Genomic DNA, 6,491 nt, shown 5'->3' with positions numbered 1-6,491 from the left:
AGAATTTCTATCTTGTATTAAAAAAAATTAAAAATAATAGAAAACAGAGAGAAATTGAAGGTAATGCTATTAAGAATGGCATGGGAAATTTGAGAGTGACATTATGGGAGGTTTTATGACAAGCAAGGAAGGTCTTTAATTAGGATCTCATATATGATTATGTATAAAATTCACATATTTTAGCTGTTATTTTATGTTGACATTTTTTTTTTTTTGGGAGAACATGATAACATCTTTTGGTCAAGCAAAAAATGACGACATCTTTTGGGAGAAGATAAGGTATCATGATTGATTTTTTTTTTTGGGAGAGAGAGTGATTGAACTTAGCTCAACTGGTTGGTACTTTTTGGTGTTTTTAACGAAGATATCCAATAATTAACTCCTTCAACTTGATGTATGTGTGTCAGTATGTGTACACTGTGTTTCTATATATATATATATATATATAATTAAAAACTAAATAATTTGTCTTTCTATCTTTTCTAGTTGTCCTTAGGCTAGAAAAATTGCCAAAGAATTCTGGCTGTCCTCAGGCTATTCAAGATGTGACAGTCAATTTTTTTCAACCCATTTGTGCAACTGGTTGAAGAACAACCTGAATTCTTCTCTGGATTATGGTGAGTTGCCTCTGTCTTGGAATTATTTCTTTGCTTTTGGTATATGGGGATGATGGTAGCACCGAAACAAGAGAATATTTAAGCAAGCTGAGCCTAACAACAATCTTGTTGGTAAGGTGAGAAACTTGGCACAAAATTTCTTTCATTATGCTGGCCTTGTTAAACAAGTTATTCCCATAAGTTCAGTGAATATTAGGTGATTTGAATTGGTGCAAACTAAAAACGGATGGTTCAGCTTTTGGCAATTTGGGCATGGTAGGTGGTGGAGGAGTCATCCGAGACCACAATGGTGTTTGTGTGTCAGGTTTTGCCAGAGCTATAGGAATAGCAACTAGTGTGGAGGCAGAGCTATGGGCATTGAGAGATGGCTTGAATATTTGTCTGGCTAAGAACCTCAAGCTATTGAATTATAATTACATGCTAAAGTTGTCGTGGAATGGGTCTCTGGTTAGTATTGCATTAACAAGTCCCATTCTCTTCTCATCTCCGATTGCAGGCACCTAATAGGTCTAATTCTAAGGGTGAAGGTAAGTCATTATTTCCGAGAAGCAAATTAATAGGCAGTGAAATTGGCAAAGAAGGAGGCATATCGGCAACAAGATTTTATTAGCTTTGATAGTCCTCCATCGGACCTTGCTATGCTGCTATACTTTGATACTATTGGCATGTATCATGAGAGACTTTGCTTTGACTGTTCTGTTTGATTTACTATGAACCGTTTATTTAAAAAAAAAAATAATTCTAGAGCATTGTGTATATATATATATATATATATGAATAAAAGAGCATTTCTTGTATTTTGTAATCGATAATCAAATTCACCGTGCTGAAATTTTAGGCAAATGTGTCTTGTCACGGGTGAATAAGTAGACAACTCTTGTGGCGGTAAAGTAATGTTGTCAATTATGATACGCTGGATGCCAACCTTGTGGTGCATGTAAACTCAAAACATGTGGAGATAGGGACATTAAATGTCCATTTGTTGGTGGAATTGATAAGGCTTTAAGATTAGATTTACTCTAAAATCTATAGAAGATGTAATCCTACATAACCCTTTGTTTTGTTTTTGTTTTTGTTGGAAATAAAGGAGAGATAATATCTGAATTTTTCTTAAAAATTACACAATTTAATATTACAAAAAAAGAGGTGGCAGAGATGATGCGTGGACTAAGTCACTGTCTTGAAACAAATCATGCCATCTACGGTATATCCGATGTAGTTAGACAAATAGTTTATGTACGTTGCCCCCAGGATACAACAGCCCAGCCACCTTTGCTGATTATCTTTGCTAGCTTACACTGCTCGTAGTATATAAGCTCTCTATAGTACTTTCTTTTCCCAGAAATTTTTTGTAAAAGATAGAATATTTTTGTGAGTAATAACAAGCAATTGGTGGTAAGTGTTTAGGACAATAAAAAATTGTTTTTGAAATTCTCTTCAAAAAAAAGTTATTGAAATTAATATATGAGAAATGCTAACGATTAATAATTCATTTAAAGAAAATTTTTATGGGAAATGAAAAAAAAGTAATTAATATTTTGACAATTTTTTTCATTTTCCATAAAAATGGTATTTAAACTTTCCTAAAATGAATTATTAATAACCTTTAATATATATAATCAATGGCTTTCTTTATATATATATATATATATATAATATAGATCGGATATCAAGACTAAGAAGTTGTCTTTGCTAGCCTTTTGTACGTTGAGAACAAGAAAAGAAAGAATCATGATGCTATGACATTAAATGTGATGCTATGACATTAAATGTGCCATAAAGTGGCTGAGGATCAAAGGCCAAACTGTATAATACAATTTCAAATATGCATAAATATTACTATCTGCTTTTTTACTTTCCTTAAACCAAATAGTAAACGTTTGTGTATATATGGTAACTTATTATAACATAAAATAATTTAGCAATAACTGTACATTTAAGTGCTAAAATATCTTCTATATATGACCTTATTATGTCATATTCAAATAAGAATGTTTGAATATAAAACATTTAGAATGGAAAATATATATTTGTAATAAAACCAAATATGCTGGTAATTATGGCATTAATATCACGTTAATGTTCATAAATTTCTTGATTAAAATCATTAACAAAAACTATTCAAATTTTGAATTATATTTGAATTTCAAAATTTAGCATTCAATGTATTTGACATTAAGGGATAATTGATACACATAAATGAGTATTAAAATAAATATAATATATATATATATATATTTTTATAAAAATATCCAACAGTTTTTGTTGTTGTTGTTGTTTTTTTTTTTTTTTTTTTTTGTGGTTAATATTAATTTTCTTGATGTTTGGGCTAATGCAAGCCAATTCTAAGAATTTAAACTAATCAACTTGGTCTCTAAGTGGTCCCTAAGTCATTACTTTTTTTTTTTCTCTTTCTTATCGTGATTAGAGACAAAATTGAATAATTTTAAAAAGTTTTAAACCGAAGCTGCGTTTGTTTTGGTTGAAAATGAATTCAGGAAAACAATTTACACTCTGCCATATGTTTGGTTATGCATGGAAAATTTGGTCAAATGGAAAATCATTTTCGTTGACAGTAAAATAAACCCCTCAGACTCGCCATCCGCTTCAGCTCTACCCCACGCACCAACAAGAGGGAGACAGAGCTCCACCCCACACACCGGTGCCGATCCGAGGTCCATCCACACTCCGACGAGCAGCACCACTGTTTTCCCCTCCATACCGGTGGGTTTTCTCCCTTTTCTTCTCTTCTCTCACTCAACCTCACCTCCGCCCACTTCAAGCTCTGCATATACCCGATCCACCAAGGCAAACCCACCCTCACGCCGGCGAAACTCATCTCACCTCCAACATCTTCAATCCGTCACTCCCACGCCGCCGGCGAAACACTTCTCTCAAATCCACCCTCTACAATACTCGATCCACATCCCTTCAAACACATCTCCCTTTTCTTCTCTTCTCTCACTTAACCTCACATCCGAGATCACGATCTGCCGAGATCGCACCCCAGCACCGCTGAGATCGCGTCTTCGAGATCGTTGCCCATGACTCACCCATGACCGATCTCTCTCTTTCTTGATCTACCTGTACCTTTCCCTCAATTTTTGATCACTCTCTCTTCCTCCCTCTCTCAGTTTGACCGAATTGTGGAGTTTAACGAATGGTGTTGTTTTGATTTTTTTTTTTTTTTTAAGTTTATATATTGAAATTTTTTATTATAAAATTTGTTTGGTAGCTGAGAAAATTGCTGAGAAAATGTGAGAAATTAATAGAAAAATAGTATTTTCAGAATGCAACTAAACACATTAAAACATTTTCTAGAATAATTTTCATAAGGTAGTTAAACACTTGAAAATATTTTCATTTTTCGAAAATATTCTACACATGAAAATATTTTATTCTCTAAAAAGTTGAACGCAACTTGAGCTGATATTAGTCTAAAACTATAGTTTATACTTTTTATTTTATTTTATTTTATCCTTTTTCTTTTCGGAGTTAAGGAAAATTTTCCTCTTTTTCACGCAAAGGGGTCATCACAAAGAAGACTCCGATCCGTGAACCTTTCGGTGATACATACCTACATCAATCATATCAGGTACGAAAATATTAGCCTAATAATCCATGTAATTGGACCTTTTGTTGCTTTCATTGGAAACATCACGTGCATAAAAAGCTGGATTATTATTTTAATAATTTATATTTCTTCTTTTATTACTTTATATTTGCCTTATTCATAATGTCATTATTTTATTTATAAGTAGGTCACATGCATGCGTTTCGGTATCATAATATCACGTGCTATTCCACGCAAAATAGTGTACTACTGCATGATTTCTTTTCTGGCTTTTGAAATTTGAAGGCCATTCACACCGCTTCAATGGAGTTTTTAGTAAATTGAGACGAAAAATTATACTTTTATCATTTTAACTAATTTATTATTTATTATTTACATGTATCGTAGACTTTCTATTTATTTCTCTATTCTATTTATATTTTTTTTTCTTCAAACATAAATAAATAAACTTTTGTTTAACTATTCCTCACCTTCCATTTCACAGCAACAACACATTTTCCTTCATGACTCAAAACTATGAAAGAGAATGTGGCTCAACACCACAAAGCAACAACACCTTCTCTAGTGTTGAGACTTGAGCCAAGTGTGAATATCCAGAGCATTCGCACTAGACCCAATACATATTTTTTGTCAAATTGATTCCAAAAACTTCATTTTATGTTAATTTAGTTCATCTATTATTCTCAAACAATCTATATTAGTCTCAATACTCTATTACTCTCTATTTAAATATTATTTGGTCTATTTCCAATTTTTTTTTTCACCCCATCCTTCTCCAATTTAACACTCTTTTCAGCATTACCATCACCAAAGATTAAAAACACCCAAACACAGCCACATCGTAAACACACAAATACAACCGCATCAAACCAATATCAACCCAACCAAATCCAACATCAAATCCCAACCTAGGCAATTAACAAAAACCTTGATATTGAGAAACATGGCCCATTTGGTAATGTTGTTCTAGTAATATTGTTTGAATTTTTTTGAAATACGTGTAAGTGAAAAAGTATAATGTTATTTAAAATTTGAAAACTGTTGTTTAAGTGCATGTACCAAACACTCCCGTGTAACAACAATGATTTCTATTAACGGTTGTTAAGAAATCTAGGGTCGGCAAGTTCCAAGATAGTGGATGCAACAATTAATTAACACTAAAAACCAAAATGTTGTTGGTTTTGTTAGCGTCGGTCCATAGATCATTTAAAAATTCATTTTCAAACCATTGGAAATAAATTTATTTAGTTTTGTTGATGAACAATAACTCAATAAAGGTTGTTCGTTTGTTAATTTTTGTAAGTAGGGTGTTGAGATTGGTACATGAAGCTTTTAAAGGTGTTTAGTTATATTTTTGTTGAAATACTACTTCAAAGAGCCTGACGAGAGTGCGCAACTCAGTGGCTAACAATTAAAATAAACTTTAATGTGTATATTTAATCATATTACTAATATGTTTGGATGATTTAAACTTTCTTATTATTATTATTTTGATGAACTTAAATTTTCATATTATGAAAATATATGTAATGAATTACTACATGATGAATGAGAGAGAATTTATTTAATTTGAATTGGAGGAAAATTTTCTTTATAATAAATTTGGCTGTGAAGAATGTTGTTACATGTGTGCAATGCGAAGAATGTTGTTATACGTGTGCAATCATTTTATTTGTGAGTACAATACTATTTTTTTCAAATGGGTTTTTTTTTTTTTTTTTCAATACTATTAAAAAGAAAAAACGAAAAAAGAAAAAAAAGAAAGAAAGAAACTTTTCTAGACTTAGGCTTTTTTAAAGCGGTTTTTTGTTGTTGAAGAAATTACGTATGCTAATCTAGATAAGATTCTTGTCTCGTGAGTCTATAATAATCACAAGACGAATCTAACGCACCAGCCAATCCTGTCTTTTCCTTTGTTTCATAAAAAAATGCTATATTATATTTACAACAAATCATAAATAGTAAATGTTATGTGTGTTTAACAATAATTTTCAGTTTTTTTAAAAATACATATGAATAAAAAAATTTATAAAAATATATGTAATATTGTTTAAAACTGAAAACATGTATTTGAACTCGTGTACCAAACATTGCTTAAATTGTTATAAATTTTAATTTAAACAATATTATTAAAATTATTTTTGTCACTAAAAATTTATTGTTAAAGGGTAGTGAAATTATTATATACACAGCATCGTACTATTTTTGTAGGCCGCCATTCGTTAGTTTGGTGATCGGTCGTTTTTTTGTTTCTTTATTTTGATTTTCAAATATTAGAATTAGAGAACATTTCTTAACGT

The sequence above is a fragment of the Quercus suber genome, unplaced genomic scaffold, assembly GCF_002906115.3.
Source record: "Quercus suber isolate HL8 unplaced genomic scaffold, Cork oak 2.0 scaffold_148, whole genome shotgun sequence".
Taxonomy (NCBI): domain Eukaryota; kingdom Viridiplantae; phylum Streptophyta; class Magnoliopsida; order Fagales; family Fagaceae; genus Quercus; species Quercus suber.
Note: the sequence above shows the minus strand (reverse complement) of the source record.